Here is an 18,455-nt window from a genome sequence, read left to right as displayed (position 1 = left end):
CCCATAACAAAATAATTGAATTGAAAGGCAACACAATGAGGGTAAAAGAACAAATGAGGAATTGTCTCTCAAAAGCATCACAGCTGCACAAAACATAAAGAGGACACAGTTGTAAACTGGTATAGAAAACAATAAATTAGGCGACCTCTATGCATTTACATCTATTAGGACATCTTACCCATTTACATTTAATAATGGAAAGTGACCACTCCAGGGTGATCTACTGGGTCATTCAATACTACACTTAAAAGGCACTTTAGGGTTACAATTTCTTTACATTTTAAAATAAAACATTTGAACAATTACACCTTCTTAAGCCATCAATGTGGCAATATTTGATTTTTAATTAATTATATAGAATTCCAAGCAGCATAGAAGTGCTCGTCCCCACCGTCATGTACAGATGGAAAATGCTTTATTTTTATGTCAATAACAGGGTTTTCCAGCATTTAAAATACAATAATGTATACACAACTATCAAAAATATGACATAAATGACATAAAAAAACAAAATGCAGAATAAATATTAGAAAATGTATAATGAAAGTAGTGCCTGAGTTGTGTCACTGGTGTTACCGTTAAACAAAAATCTCTTATTTTGAAATAAAAATCACACTGATGACATCACATGATTTCCTTCTTCCATTTTCCTGAATATCTATCAAGAAAAGCCCACGGTAGATCCACTGTCTCTTTTCAGTTATCAGACATTTTCTCATTTATCTCATGATTTCATATGAAGATTTTAGTTGAAGTCACTGGTATGACCTACTTTATTGTAAGGGAATTGTAAACAAATGGATTAAACTACTTAATTTATTTAGTATACCATAATTGACAACATGCGGTTTTGTTGCAGCAGCCATTTTTCAAAATGAATTTTTCATTAAAATTGTCACTGGTGTTAATGTTACTGGTGTCACCTTTCTTATGGGTAACACCAGTAACACCAGTGACTCCCATTTATAGATAAACTTTATTTAAAGCTATTCGTTTAGATTGAATTCCAAATGTAACAATTTAGTCTCATCAACTTAATTATAGTTGAAGATTAATGGTTATTATTATTATGATTATATTATTATTATTATTATTGAAGAATAATGATCTTTGGTCTTATGTATGTCATTGGTGATTCATTGTGTGTCACTGGTGTTACTGTCTTTTTTTTCTGTCACATTAAATAAAATATCACATGACATTTTACATCCATTTAATTCTGCATACACTCAAAAGTTAAGGATTGCATCATTACTTGATTTTAACTGGTTTTCAAATATTGTCATCATTATAGCAAATAATGCACAAATGAACTACCATCATTCAACATACTTTCAACAAACTTGATTAAAATAAATAAAACAAATATCTCCTTATTTGTTGCATTATTATTATTTTTCTGTAACTCTGACTACATGTGCTGGATTTAAAAAAAAAAAAATATTTCATAAAAACCTTTAATATATTTCCAAAGTAGTAAGGTAACACCAGTAAAAAAAAAAGAAAAAAAAAGAAAAAAAAGGTATATGCAGTCTTTAAATAAATGCACACAAAATATACAAAAATCATTAAGCTGTCATTTATGTGTATTCATAAAGTCAAAGGGTAATCTAATCAAACACTGATAGTTCCTGATGAAATTACTGTATTTTTGACTTTTGAACGCATTAGCCGTCCTCTCGTGAATATAGTCAGTTGTAATTTATCCAAATTTAGTTCATGTTTATTGGAAGATAATAGTTAATTGCAGCAAGCTTACGTGACCAACACTTCACTAACGTTAGCAACCAGTCAGAAATGTGTCAGTTCAATACTGAGGTCATAGTTAAATGTGATGTTGCACTACATTGTTTTCAGAGTTTTTTTTTTTTTTTTTCAACCCTATTTACATACATGAGGTGGTCAGAATATTATAAATCCATCTGGATATAAAGCAAATAAGTACAGCTGCACTCCCACAAATAAGACCTCAATGCTAAACCGTGTAAATGAATGTAGCCTACACCTCTATGAAAGTATAAAAAACCCTGAACATTATAGAAAAGCAGAATTTATGGCTGAGCTTTGTTGTCTGTTTGATAATGATAATGGAATAAAAATATAATTTGCATTATTTGTTGGATGAGCAAAATAATCATCCAGCTTCTTCCATAATGTTGTTGTGTAAGAATAACAATTTGAATAACAATAGTGGTGTGTGTGTGTATATATATATACAGAGTCAAAATAACAGATCATGACAAATGTCCAAATAGATATGCCCCTAACTGTAGGTGTGTACTCTCACTTCTGTAAGCTAAACCTCATGAAAATGTTCATGAAACATAGGCTTTCAATGTGTATTTAATCTGTCCTTTAATGTATTAACTTTAACACCGTTTCCTCTTTCCTGACCACTCCTAGTTCTCTCCAAAAGCAACAGGGTTTTTTTTTCCAGACCCGGTCTCCTCTGAAACGCTCTGCTTCTGGCAGGGGAATGCTCTCACCCAAAAATCCAGGTGACTATAGAGTTTGAATGCTTTTGTTATCAGTGTATGGATAAGGATTTGACTGCTTCTCGATTCACCTCCAGGTCTCCAGATCGTCCTACAGCTTCGGTGGCAGAATGTAATGGCTATATTGTGATATAACATTCAAGGAAAGCTTACCTACCCTCTCCCTAGATATAATATATAATTAAATGTTTTGTTGACTGCAATTGGTTGCCTTGTATATTTATTACTGTTGACCAAACTTCTTTCTTGACTTAAACTGAGCAGCTTTAATTGATATTCACTTGTTGTGCAGGTTTATGTGAAAGGCTTTTAACATAACATTTCATTAGGATGTTAGTAATTATGACCATAGAAGCACGAGAAAAATAAAATATATACAGTAAATAAATACTGTAAATGTATTATACCTTATGGGAGCAGTCACCCTTCCCTTCAAAATTAAACACAAAATTGTATTCAATTCTAAGGGCTTTATTGACATAAAATGTGTGTGTGTGTGTGTGTGTGTGTGTGTGTGTGTGTGTGTGTGTGTGTGTGTGTGTGTGTGTGTGTGTGTGTGTATACACTACCAGTCAAAATTTTTTGATCAGTCAGATTTTTTATGTTTTTAAAAGTCTCTTCCGCTCACCAAAGTTGCATTCATTTGATTAAAAATACAAAACAAAACAAAAAAATAATAATATTGTAAATATTAAAATTTAAATCAGCTGTTTTCATTCTAATATGATGATTTGATGCTCCAAAAAAAATTCTAATTATTATCAATGTTGAGAAAAGTTATTTTAATTTTTTATTTCAGGATTCTTTAATGAATAGGAAGTTAAATTTATCTGAAATAGAAAGCTTTCCAAACATTAAACACTACATTCAAAATTGTGGGTCTGTAGGAATTTTATTTTATTTTTGGGGGAAAGAAATAAAATAAATGAATACTTTTATTCATCAAGAATGAATTAAATTGATCAAAAGTTACAGTAAAGATCATATTTCAAATAAACACTGTTCTTTTGAACTTTCTATTCATCAAAGAATTCTGAAAAAGAATTGTACACAATTGTTTTCCACATTGAAAATAATAATGACTGTTTTTTGAACATCAAATCATCATTTTAGAATAATTTCTGAAGGATCATGTGACACTGAAGACTGGAGTAATGATGCTAAAAATTCAGCTTTGATCACAGGAATAAATTACACTTTACTGTATATTCAGAACATAGTTACTTTTTTAATCAAATAAATGCAGCCTTGGTGAGCAGAAGATATGACTTATTTTAAAAACATAAACAATTCTTACTGATCCAAAACTTTTGGCTGGTAGAGTATGCATGTATGTTTGTATATATTATATACAAACAAATACACGCATGAGGGTGGTGTGGCGCAATGGATAAGACACATGCCTTTGGTGTGAGAGACCCGGGTTCGAATCCACTGTGAGACACCAATGTGTCCCTGAGCAAGACACTTAACCCCTAGTTGCTCCAGAGGCGTGCGACCTCTGACATATATAGCAATTGTAAGTCGCTTTGGATAAAAGCGTCAGCTAAATGAATAAATGTAAATGTAATGTAATAAATGTTGTGTTTATGTACTTGTCAGGAGATGGCGCTGTAGTCCACATGTTGTTACCTATAAAAGGTGTAGAGTAATGGCAGTAATGCACCTGCTGCCTAATCATGTAAACGCCTGACACTGTTGTATTGCTTGTGGGTTTGAATAAACCTTGAAGTAAGAAACTTTTTTTTGCCTTCATGATTACCAGGACTTAGACATAACAGTGTGTGTGTGTGTGTGTAACTGGAAAGATAGTTAGTGAAATATCTATGTTCCTAAATATGATCCATAACATTAACGTTACTATTAAAGGATTCATTTTAGTATGGCCTATGGCTAATGTAACACTCCTTTCAAACCATTCATCAGAACACACACAAATGCATACGATGTACAGTATGTGTACATAGATATTCCACTAACCATATCTCCAGTTTCATTTCAACTGACCACACTGTTAACTTTAATGCCCTCTCTCCATCATGTATAACAGAAATCTGCTGTAAATGGTTGTTGCTGTAAATGTATTCTACGTTATGGGAGCAATTTCCCTCCAAAATTAAACACAAAAACTTATTAATGCTGTTTTTCTTCTACTCCCTAGAATTTTATTATTATTATTATTATTATTATTATATGCAAGTCATTTAAGTGTCAACATAATCAATGTACATTATGCGTCAATATTTACCGATAATTGCTGCAAATATAGCTGCTGCTGCTGACATTGGCAACGCGGATTTGTTTGGAACTCTGAGAGCTACATGAACCACGTGACCGCTGCGATGACGTAGTGACATTGACAGTGACGTTTTTATCTAAATACAAAACAAAAGTATTTTCCGGGCTCTGTTTGTGCAGTGCTGCTATGGGAGAAAAATAATGTCAAATGTTTTCGAAACAAAAAGCCTGTTGAATTGCACTACTTGAAAAAAAAAAGGCATTGCATTAACCATGCTTGCATTTTAAAGGATTGTATTTTTAGGGCTTGCATTTTTATGGGCTGAAATTCAACATGGTTGAATATTTAAGCTGTGAATATTTCAATTAAAAACATTTCAAACACATTTTCATTATTCAAAATTCAATAATCCATATTCACCTTTCATATTTTACTTCAAAAATATTTAAACTGTTTAAAAATACAATCTATAATATTCAACAGGCGATTTTCGGTCCATTTTATTTCGCTTTGCAAATTCGCTTCCACAAATTCAGTGGTTCAAATTCAACAGTAAATTCAACGGAACTGCAGGAAAAGCAGTAGATTACCGAGATACTCTCCATCTGCTGTTAGTCAACCTCACCAGCAGGTGGTGCAAAAGCGCGTGTTGAAGAAATGAGAGGATTTGCAAGCGTGCAGAACTCAGAGTCCACTCACCGCTCAAAACGCCAGAGTTTTTGTTTAGTGCCAACAAACACCTCTGATTGGCCATTGCGTTCAAGAAATCAACAGATATGTTTGTGATTGGCTACTATGCTCAGCTCTGCAAAAACACATTGTAAATAGCAACCTGTGATGTTCTACAGAGCGCAAATACAGATACACACTAAAATTCTTTGCGTATTATTACGGAGAAAAATAATCCTAAGCCCAGTGGCGGTTCTGACATTTTTGGTGCATTAGGCATTTTTTATTTTAATGACAAATGTCGAGAGCGCATCCATGTAATATGGGAAAGTGCAGAACTCTCCGCTCACAGGCAAATTCCTTTCACTCTTGCATGAAGAGAAGAAAGCTGATCGTGTCTGAAAGCTGTGTGTGTGTGTGTGTGTGTGTGTGTGTGTGTGTGTGTGTCATAGCCTACGCAGGCGGCGCCCCATGACACACATTGGCGCACTATATTGTGCCTATGCCAGGACCCGCCACTGCTAAGACCAGCCGTTTTGAGCAGCTTTTCCCTCAAACAGCTGCTGCTGCAGATTGTTTATGTGAGAAAATGCCATGGTAGCAGGAATTTTTTTTCTTCGTTTTCTGTGACTGTAACTGCTTTTCATTTCTCTCTCAGTAATCTTCTGTGATTCAGAGTTTCCTTATAGAGCTGGTAAGTCCCGCCCCTTCCGCTAACTCCACTGGACCTCTAGGTTGAAAAATCGTCAATGCAAGTGAATGGGAGAAAAATAATTATTTTCTGGTCCCGTTTGTATTTTGCCATTAATGTGAACATATGTTGTCTGTGAATTTTTCTATAATTTTTCGTGTAAAGAACGCTACAATTTAGTGGGTAGAAGTTTGATACGGTTAGACTTTGTGTGAGAGCACTTTGTGGACTACAACTCTTCGCTGCTTTCGACGCGTATCTGAAGAAAGAACAGCCCATTTGGTTTGAATGGTGACATTTGGGTACAAAACACACAGGCATCTCGATCTGTCTCCATAGATTATCGCAGCATTAGCACCGTGATTTGACAAGTGGAGGGAAAATGTGTTATGGGGTGACGTCACATAGGCGACATGTAAGGCTTGTTCGACTTCATGCAGCTCTGCGCAGACCGATCGGCGGCTGACTTAAAGCAGTGCATGCCGGTTAGAAATTTTGTCCGACTTGATACAGCGCCGACACCACGTGACTGTGACGTATGCCATCAAAGTACCGCGAGAGCGATTCGAGAGTAGCCGGAGAACTCAGCCAGCGCAGCTTCTGAAGAGCGGCTGCACTGGGCTGCAGGAGCTCTGATGACGACACAGCTGTTCCACGATTGGCCGGATTCACTGACAACGATCACGTGTGTTTCGTGTTTATTCGAACACGAACACCAAAGCTCTCAAATCAGTTTTTTATAACAGTAAACACTCTTTTCATGTCGTTGCGATGTTATATTGTGTCATGTTTATCAAATTAAAACTGATTAAAAAACGTAGACTCCACTTCATTGATAGTAGCTTATGTTGAACTTTATTCTTGTTCAAACAGACGCTGTATGAAGCAGTACATAAAGTATTGAATGAAAATGTATCTGAAACATCTGTGTATTATTTGGCAAATATTGCATTTATTTCACTTCAGCTGTGGTAAAGTATGCAAACACCACGTGAGCGGTCACTACGGGAACCAGAAAGTGTCCGACTTCACGTCTCCGTTTGCAGCTCCTCCCCGCCTGCACGCGGCTACTCTCGCCGATCGGGTGCATCCAGCCGCAGCCGATGTCGAACACACCTGTAGTCTTTCTCGTTATGTCTTTTCCACAACTGCTAGCCAAAGAATCGTACAATATACTGTCAAACTCGTAACATGAAAAATTATATAAAAAATTCTCAGACAACATATGAAGAGTTCAGATGCAAAAACCTCTAAATGCCATCTGAAATTTCCTCCTAGAATGATAATTTTTATGAAGCTTGTGTATTTAAGTTCAGTAATTTCACTTAAATGGCAATGAAAATTACCTATTAATTGCCATTTAAGTGAAATTATTGAACTTATATACGAGCTTGATAAAAATGATCATTCTAGAAGAAAATTTCAGATGGCATTTAGAGGTTTTTGCATCTGAACTCTTCATATGTTCACATTCATGGCACAATTCAAACGGGATCAGAAAAAAAAATATTTTCTCCCATTCACTTGCATTGACGGTTTTTCAACCTAGAGGTCCACTTGGGGTTTTACGGATGGGCGGGACTTACCAGCTCTATGAAAGCCTCTGATCGACACTCATTGTGATGGAACCACTAAGTGTTGTTATTCACTGTAGTTACTTCATTATATATTCAATTCAACAATAACCTACTTATTATCTTGATAAATCCATAGAACAAATGCTTTGTGATATTTAGGATGATTGAAACACTCAATTCAGCATTTAGCACTCAATTTGCACTGTTACAACTTAAACCTTTTAGACAAACAATTTAGTGTAAATTAGTGTACCATAGCAACAACATTTCATTAAATAGAAAGATGAATGAATATTTCATTAAAAAATACACTTAAAAATGAACTGATCATGTTGTATAGGTGTGTGTTTCTGTGCATTGGTGTCTTTTTTTGTGCATGTATGTGTGTATGCTTGTCAAATATTCTTTTAAAGATAAGAAAATCTGTGTCTTGCTCAGGAGTGAAACCATGGAATAGGACCTCTCCATATCCTCCTGAGATGTCATGATTACTTCTTCATACACCAAATCCTCACTGACAGTGTCACGATGAATCAAGATCGGTGTATCCTCTACCACGGGCAGTTCTGGTCCTGTGGGTAATACGGCACTCTTTGTTGTGATGCTTGGTGCGTATACATCAGCAAGGATTGTGTTCTTGTTAACAGGACATCCCAGGTTAACATCCCTGAGCCCCTGAATCCGGCCTGGGTGTTTTCAACTCTCTCAGTCTCTGCCAGGCCTGGCGAAACAGAGAGAAGAACTGTGTTTTGGGGAGCTTCTGTCCTGCCGTCCTCCTAATCCACTTTTAGCCCTCCTCATACCAATTGACCTATCAGTTAGCCCCTCCCCTCAAACGCAGATGAGCCAATGGCAGATGAGTATCAGTTGCACGGGATGGGATCTCGGACATCGGTTTTATGATGTTTATGTTACAAAAATGGTAAAACGATCTGTGCACAGGAATCACAGGAATACTGAGAGGATAGGCATGGGTATTAGTGTATTGAATCACAGTACTGTGCAGGCGTTCACCAGCGCGTTTCAAAAGCATGATATGATTTGCGTGAACGGAACAATTATCTGCGCAATATGACTGAAGCCCAGTATATTTATAATATCACTGATGTGAGCGCACTAACTAAGGATTCAACCCCAATCCCAATGAAGACGAAAACGTTAATTTTCTGGTTGTCATAATATCATTAAGTAACAATTAAAGTCTGCGTGAACCGGAAGTTGCAAACGACTTTTCTCCAGTGCTGTGACGTATTTCCCAGTGAAACGAAATATTGAACTCCTCTCAATCTCTGCTCATTAAAGACTAACGGTTTGAGGGGAGGGGTTAAGCGTTTCCCAACCCAAGCCGTCAAACCTACGTCATCAGAGAAGGAACGCCATTCCAGACTGGAAGTAACTTTTCAGATTTTGATTAAAGATTACCACGGCAAACTATTTTTTTTGTGTATTAACTTGCACGGATTAATTGTTCACCACAAGACTAGTAATATGCGCTAACAAAGTAAATAGGATCAATTTTGATTTCAGTTGGACTTTAAAGTTATTGAGTCAATGCTAACGTACAAGATTAAATAGCTAACTGTTCTCACGGCATGTACAGTGTAGGTCAAAAACACCCGATGACTTAAAGGAACACTCCACCATTTCTTGAAATAGGGCTTATTCTCCATCATTCCTACATTTAGATAGGTGGGCAAATGCATTTTTGTCTCAGTGCATGCATTGTTTTAGTTTGGCAGCGCCGCCGCTAGCTTAGCTTAGCATAATGAATGGAATCCTTTGTTGCCAGCTAGCATGTCATGATTAAAAGTGCTAAAAAAATAAAAATGGTTACTCTCCCGCTGCAAGAACTGTCATGGTTTCTCCTTTAGAGTTGCCACAGGGCTTACCCACCTCCCCAACCACATGGATAGAGCAAATTCAAAAGATGTGATGAAATATCTTTGATCGCAAGTTCCTCCAGCAGGTCTTCTGTTGAAACCACTTTCATACCACACTAGGGATCAAGTCAAGTCACCTTTATTTATATAGAGCTTTTTACAATACAGATTGTTTCAAATCAGCTTTACAGAGATAGGCTAACAGGAAAATAATGCGACAAAGTTTGTTTCCAGAAGAAAATAGCGTCACAGCCCAGCTTATGTTCAGTGATGTTTCATTTTTGTTGTAAAAGTTATTAATTTAGTTAATTTATATATACAGTATAGCCACTCTGGAGAAAACTGTGATGTCATCGTCCAGCTCAATTCAGTTCTCATATAATGGTGTCAATGCAGGCAGATCAATATTATTGTTGAATATTAAATTAAATGTCCCCAACTAAGCGAGCCAAAAGCCAAAGGCAAAAAAGGTGAAAAGGGCAACAGTGGCAAGGAACCAAAACTCCATCAGTGACAGAATGGAGAAAAAACCCTTGGGATAACCCAGACTCAGTCGGGGCGCCAGTCCTCCTCTGGCCAACGAACGAACAGTGTATGATTATGATCAGGCAGAATTACAGGTCAGAAGTCAGATTGGATCGGAACATTCAGAATATTTTCAAGTTCCATTCGGCCCTGCTGAGTTCTGGATTCCGTTTCAAAATATTTCTAAACCAGTAACACCCAGCAATGCCTTTTACTTAAAAAAAAAAAGTCTTTGATATTATATGCCTTTGCATCATTAAAAGTAATTCCCTAGACACCTCTTGTGGTAAGGGGGGAGCGTCTTTTGGAGAGGAGCTTTATAAGACTGGCCAGTTCTTTCTCAGATTCCACTGAGCTGGCAAGGATTTCTTCTTCCCAGATTCATAGCCAGAGCCAGAAACTTTCCCACTAATGAGCCTTTGCAAATAGTCTTTGGGTGGTTCAAAGCCCTTGCTAAAAAGCTAATATTAACTGTCTGCTCTCAACTGTCTCCTGGTATTCATTAATCACCCCTCATTCTGGCATTTCTCCATGGTTGTACAGACATATTATTGCTTTCTTTCCCTTTCTCTTCTCTCTTCTGTGTCCTTTTTTGTTGTTGCTTGTCCTCCTGCCATACTGTCTGCAATGCAATTATTTTAGAACTGTTAAGATTTTGTAGGAAAAATGGATACATATCTAGCCCTATAAACCTATTTTCACCCTCAATTTCTGTGTAACTCCTGTGCTAAAGTGTGTGAGTGCAGCCCATTTTAGCTGAAAATTGTGGCCCATTTTAGCCTAACCAGCCATTATTACCCTTTTCTGTTTCTTTTTTTTAATTAAACTTTTTTTATTTGAAAGAGCATATCAAAACAGTGTTCATAAACCTTTGCTTTGCTTTGTTGGTGAGCTTACTTATAATTGCTTTAGTACCCTTATTAGTGATGAATAAAATTTACTTTGTCAGGCTCACTTACCTTACGATTTCTTTGACAAAAGCTTCAAGTAACACTGCCCTGCAACCATTAAATACTCAGACCAATCAAAACTATTGTTACATGTGAACAAGTGTTGAAGCAACAATGCACGATCAGTTATTGTGATTGGCTGTTAAAAAAAATTAAAGAGAAATGACTCTACAACCTGATTTGGCCCATTTTACCCGATAGCTCATTTTAGCTGACTTCACCCTACAAGAGCTCTCAGTATTTCATTTATAAATGTAGCCTGTTAAATGGAAACAATTTGATTTGATTGTCATGCACACTGCATCAATGTACGGTATTTGCAAACTACAATGTGCAAAGTGTATAAATAGTATACTTTTTTCCTACTATGGAAGTCATTGGGACCCAAAAACTGTCTGGTTACTGATAATCTTCTAAATATCTTCTTTTGTGTTCAGCAGAAGAAAGAAATTCATACAGGTTTGAAACAACATGAGGGTGAGTATATGATGACAGAATTTTCATTTTAAAAGTGAACTTCTAATAAACCTTGGTTGTTAAATAGCTGATGTACTAAAACGAAACCTTTGTTAAACCATCTTTCATCTTTGATACACAAAGATCTTTTAATGAAATCTGAGAGCTTTCTGTCCCTCCGTTGACAGTCTTTGCAACCACTTTCAAGCCCCAGAAAGGTAGGCCTAATACATCATTAAAGTATAAATATGTGACTAGTGGTTTAACCTTAATTTTATGAAGGGACAAGAAAGTACACCCACATGCCACCTCTGGTTAAGCATTTATTTACAATAGTTACTAAACTCAATTGCTTTAAAATATATTTGCAGATGGATGACTATAATGACACAGGAATCAGACCTATTATACACTTGCTAATGTCATGTTGGGTTGCTGTAACGTGTTGTACATTTTTGATTTGTTAAATATAAAGTTAAAACTCACTTTTAAATGTTAAATGCTCTTCATCTTATAATTCGAGTCCAGCCTCTAAGTTCTTCATGATAAAGAGGGGAAAGGTTGTGGTGCTCGTGCTCGTAATCCGCTTCCCGCTCTCCGTTCCAGGCTGCTGTAACTTTGGCCAATCAGTTTCATGTTGCTCTGACTAATAGCAAAGTTTACAGTTAGAGTGGGCAGATGAAGAACAAATGTCATATTATGCATGTACCCACGATGACTTAATACTAGTCTTTTATTGCATTAAAAAGATTCAAAAGTGTATACGTAGCTAAAAGCACTGAGTGCAAAGCTAATTTAACTCGATAAATTCACGCTGGGTGAATGGAATTACCCAGTTATGACTGAAGGAAATGTGATTGCAACCACAAATAATGAAAAGTTAGAGATGATGGCAAAGGCTTTTGTTATACAAAAGAAAATTGAAATATAGAAAGAAAATATAATAGAAAAAATGTAAATAGAAAGAACAAAAGCACAGTATAAGGATGTAATATGCAGGAAAGTTAATGGAGATGAGGAGTAAGATGCTCTTTTAAACATGGGAGAGTTACAGAGAGCATTGAAAAGCACAGGGGAAACGGCTCCAGGAAAAGATGACGTGCATGTATTGCAGTATGGGAAAACACCTTCCAAAACTGGCAAGTCTGGATACTGTTATATAACAAGTTGTGGAACGTGGGAAGGCTTCCACAAAGCTGGAAAGAGCCAGTAATTATTTCGTTAAAAAAGATGCTGGTCATCCTTTATAATATAGACCAGTTCCATCAACATTGCATATGTAAGAGAATGGAAAAACAGAACGCAATGATATATGAAAAACTAACACATTTTTTGGAGGGTAGATTAGGCTACTTGGAGAATAAAATGGCTAGATGTCAAAGCGGATTTAGAAAAGGAAGAAACACAATGGATCCTGTGATAAGTTTGGAGGAGGAAATAAGGAAAGCGCAAGTAAATAAATAAAAATCTTATGAACATCTCAGAAACTGGCAGCCCACGCGTGAGTCATCTGAAACGTGTTAGTGGACAATAGAAATTTACACTGATCCCAGATGATTCACTCCGGCAGAGGTCAGGGTCTCTGTGGTGCTGCCCAGTGCTTAATTTGTAAAGTGGGAGGTCCCGGAGCGCAGAGGGGGGGTGGATCCGGCGACTCAAAACGGGGGTTGGAGGTAACGCGAAACAACAAAAAAAATAAATAATAATAATTACACTGCCTACGTAGCTTCTCTGCAGGGACAGTGCCAGCTGAGTGGGTGCTATAGATAGATCATTGACGGGGAGCTGCGCAAAACTTGGCCACTAAATATTTAATATTCAGTTATGTTAATGATCACAATTAAAGTTTTAATTTTATTAAATTGAACAAGTAGGCTACTTAAATAACATTCAGCATTCAATCAAATATTCTAAAAGATGTAGGCTATTATTAATAATAATGTTTATTTATTTATTTATTTTATTACAGATAGAACAAATAAATTAATAATAATGACTGTTATTTCAACAAAATATCTCGTTATTTCGAAATAATATGTGTGCGTGCATCTGTAAATCCGGTGACGCGTGTATTGATTTTTATTAATAAAAACAATAAAGTGTTTTCTCTAAAAGTGTCGACTCAGCTGCAAAGATGAAGTTGACGATCGCCATCTCCGTGTGAACGCACTTATTGAGAGAAATGCACATAAATAGGCCTAATGGATTACATAATCGAGCCTTTTTCCTTTTTCGTTTTGAATTATTTCGTTTAAAGACATTTCAAGCTTTGTGTATTTGATGTATTTGTCATGTCTGTGTGAGGCATACACTGAGTTTCGTGCTGTAGTTCACGTGCAATGCAAGTGAGCGCGCGGGTGCCTCCGTTATATTTGTTTCGTATTCAAAAAATAGGCCTACAGGCAAATGGTTGATGAAAATTTTATTAAAATTAAGATACAATTTATACAAAACGAAATTCACTTTAAAGAAAGGCTTTCTAAACAACTTCAACTTCAACGGACAAAATCATGTCTGACCCGCTCCATGTCTCATATTGCGCATCCTATCTTACTCGGTAGTGCTGTTCACTTTTCATAAATCAACATAAAAAAAAAAAAAACATTATAATATTTTAACAAATATGAAACTAAATGCGCTTTTTTAATGGCTACAACGGCATAGTAGGCCTACATACTCTCTATTTGTACACATTTCTGCACATTAATTTAATTCTGAATTTTGCACACACAAGTGAAAGGCATTTGTTTAAATCAAGTTCACGGATAATTGTGCGTTATTAATCATTATGATACTAAAATCCTGACAAATATGCTATGTACAAAAAATCAGATGAGCCCATAATATGAACGCATTTACACGTTAAGCATTTTCCTCCCATATAAAGAAAACCATTATAAGAACGCTTAATATGGCAGATTAGAATGTCCCCTTATTATGTCGAAATAACGAGATATAATGTCGATACTAGGCTACTGTGTCCACCGTGGTCTCCTTTTTGATCAGCAGAAACGATTTTTGCTTGTTTGGGATCTGACTGTCTAGCGTCTTTTTGACATTTTTCCCCTGAGTGAAACGATCGAGGCTAACATCAATCTCAACTCGTACAACAAGCGCGCAAGTCATGTCATGTGTCACAAACATTGAACACTAAAACAGTAATTTTATTTTATTTCATTTAGGCAATTAATTTTATTGACACGGGAGGTGCCGGATCCAATAAAAAAGGTTCCGGATCCAATGTCGGAGGTGCCGGAACATGTTCCGGCGTGTTCCGGCTCAAATTAAGCCCTGGTGCTGCCCATCCCAGTCCAGCAACACTACCAGGATATCCTCAGCTCAATAAAAGTCTACAGAATTATTATTATTATTTTCTAATCTGTTTTATGTATACTGTTTATTTAACTCTTATTTTGTTTTCTTATCTTAAACGTAAAATACAGAAAATACTCAGAATCTGAAAAAATAATTTATTTTCCCAAAATCCTAAAAACAAATGAGCATAATTAGAAGCAAAACATTCACCCATTGCTGTACCTTTAATTTGATTATTGAATTGAAACAGAATCTTGAAACAGAAAGAAGTTGTTATTCAATGTCCATTCTTTTAGTTGTAAAATAATAGGCTACATGCCGGCAGCTTTTTATAAATAGATGATCTGATCTAAATAATGTACAACTATTCGATATCCATAGTCACTAAAACATGAATCTGTAATTTCCATTTCCTTAATAATATTCAATACACGAGTTGTATCTTGATTAAAAGAAGGAAGTTCACTGATCATTGCATGGTTTAATACAATAATCCAGTTCTGTAATAGAGAGATTCCCGCTAAATCTTTCTAAACTTGTATTTATATGGGGAACATTTAAAATGGAGGGATATAAGGGTCTTTATAAAAATAAAAGAAAATCACACTACTTTTGTGAAATCCATCCCTTATTTTTAGCATGTAGGTCTAATAAAATATAAGTCGGTTCGTTTTTAATTCTTTCTACTGGATTAAATGTCCGGAGCTGGTTCTCAGTTCTGTAGTTTTCGCAAGACTTCTTTTTAATAAACTGATCTCTGTCCCAGACCACCACTGACTCACTTGTCCGCTCTTTTTATTAACAAGATCGTCGGTATTTGAAAACCAGTCCAGTCGCCTATACTTCCTCTTTTGAATGTGTCAGAAAGTCCAGCCCGGACCGGAAAACAGGCATCGGTTTCTGACGGATTTATTGTTTTTATTGCTTCCACAACACAAACAAAATCACAATAAATCAAAAAAAACTAACAAATAATTAAATTATAGAAAATACAATGAAAAATAAATCAAAAGGGGCTTTTTAAAATAATGTATATGCAAAAGAGAAATCATTTTAAGGGCTTTCTGGTTTTTAACAAATTTTAAAGATTTGCACAAGAGTTACCCACATCAAAAAAAAGGTTTGCAAAAAGATTACATTTAAATTGGATCATTTTAGGTTCATTAGAATTTTTTTATCAAATGAGGCTGCAAAGATATATTTTCACTCTGACTCTGTCTCATGTCATGCCATATTGTTTGACAAGCTGGTCTAATACACATTTGATAGTTCTAAAATAATTATTATACAAACAAGCACTTCTAATGTTTGATAAAGAACTATTTAAGCATCATTTTAAGAAATTACTTCTTTATAATCAACAATGTGAACATTAATGCTGCTTCCTCTATTATTACTATTAATAATTTAATTATACTTAGTATTATTTAACTAGGGCTAATAACATCTGGCAAAGGGACTACCGATGAAAACTAGTCTAAACTAAAAGCTAATTTGGGTACATTCATATATCTTGATTAATGTACACTGACCCTTTTCTAATAGGCTATATATATATATATATATATATATATATATATATATATTGTTTCACAAAGAAAACAATTATTGACACCAAAATAAAATTTTAATCTTCAAAATTCTAAATGCATGAAAAGATCTTTTTTTCTTTTTTCTCTCGACCGTATCAAAATCTTTGTTCCCGTCTAATGGTTTGGGTAATAATCGTACAAAATAAATGTTCTAATGACTATTTGTAAAAAAAAAAAAAAAAAAAAAATTCCATTATAATCCAGAAAGAAATGGATTTAGCAATGTGATGGCAAAAAAAAGAAGGAAATATTTAGCCCTGACATCAGAGTTGCTACTTCCAGCAGACTGATGCAATATTTCCAGCTGTGCTCTCCCTGATATTGTTCAATGTTCATGCAACAAATGTGAGTAATTATGAGAATATTGTTAAATCAACACTTTGTAGTTGTTGTTGTGAAAGTCAGATGTTTGGAGAATGTTTGAAATATGCAAATGACGATCGCGCATAGACGCTAATCCTGTTAGCCGGGTTATATATAATCACGTTGAGTTAACATGTGCTGTTGGTGTTATATGTTCCGTCATGCTGTCTTATTATTTAATGTTTATTTATTAGCTGACAGTTGAGTATTCATTTGTGATCAATCACTGTGTCAGTTAGTGATAGCCTTCGTTGTGCAGGCTACACCCAGCAAACGCTGCTTCAGTAAACTTTTAATCGGAGACTCCGATGAAACTTAAATAAATCCAGTCCAGTCTTCAGCTGTATTGGGTCAGACCTTTAGATAAACTGCGTGTCGGTAGATTGACTTTCACTTTTGAAATATTTATCACTTTCTCGACTCCTGGTGGATCTGCCTCTTCCTCGTCTCGTCTTCCACTTTCTTGTCTTCTGGATCCCTGATACGTTCTGGACTTGTTTTCTAAATAAATAAATAAATAAATCACTTCTGGGGAAAATATACGCTGTTGATTGTTCTTCGTCGCTATTAGGTAAATGAAAAAACACCGATCTCTTCGTCAGTCTTTACGGTTTCTTTGAGATCATAAAATGGGCTACAACGAGCTTAAATGCGCCGCGGGGGAAAGGATAGATTTTATTTTCCTCTGAACTTCTAAATGCATAAAGACGTCCAAAACATCCGCTTTTCAAAAGACACGAAGAATTTGACTGATCCTTGATGCAATTCTGCGCTATTTTGATGCTGGCTATAGGCTACTGTTTGATGTTTAGCGCAATTTTTTCACCGGACAAATTGCGATTGTTAACTCATGATTTCTGTTCTGTCTGTGCGCACCAATCTTGCACTTCTATCTACTTCTCAACCAGACCACCTAGAGACTTCGGGGTTTCGGCATTATGTTAAGGAAGGTCTAATCTCGGGAACGCACAAAAAAAAAAAAAAAAAAAAAAAAAAAATCCAGGAAAAGATTTACTATCTCTTAGTGTTGTGATCCCATGAGGTGAGAAAATTGCGCTAAAACACTCACCGAGTTTTTATTACTTGTTTTTTATAGGCTATATTATTATTTAGTAGCCTAGATTTGACCCATTTAATCCCAAAAAAAATTCCCAGAGATGACATGTATGAATCTGCATGGTATGTGTAAGGATAATACACAATCAATTTCAATAGGCCTAATGTAAAAAAAAAAGAAAAAAAAAAAAAGACGAAAAGTCCATAGAAAAATGGTGTTATCTGATTTAAAAATGATTAAAGACTCGGTTAAATAGTTGAAATGAGTGTTTTATTCCATTTACAAAGAAGTAAACATTGTCTGGCTCAGTTTCAAAAAGGAAAAATAGCATTCCTATGCAGCACTACGGAACAAATAATCAAATAAAATGATGACAATGACATCAATTATAATAAATTGGAAGATATGTATTATAAACTTCAAAATAAACTGAAATAATAAATAACACAATAACTAAGTACAAACAGACAGACAGTAGCCTATGACATGTAAAACCCCCTAAATTATTTAGTCTATGACACAATGAATTTTATATTTTTAGTGAAATTAGCTTTTTCATTTGAACTTACGTTGACTCACAAAAGTTTGTGATTTGAATGCAAATGACCAGCTTATATTAGACTTTGAGCTATATTGTACATTGAAT

This window comes from Scardinius erythrophthalmus, assembly GCF_964197995.2.
Source record: "Scardinius erythrophthalmus genome assembly, chromosome: 14".
Taxonomy (NCBI): Eukaryota; Metazoa; Chordata; class Actinopteri; order Cypriniformes; family Leuciscidae; genus Scardinius; species Scardinius erythrophthalmus.
The sequence above is the reverse complement of the archived record's forward strand: the minus strand, read 5'-3'. Positions refer to the sequence as shown.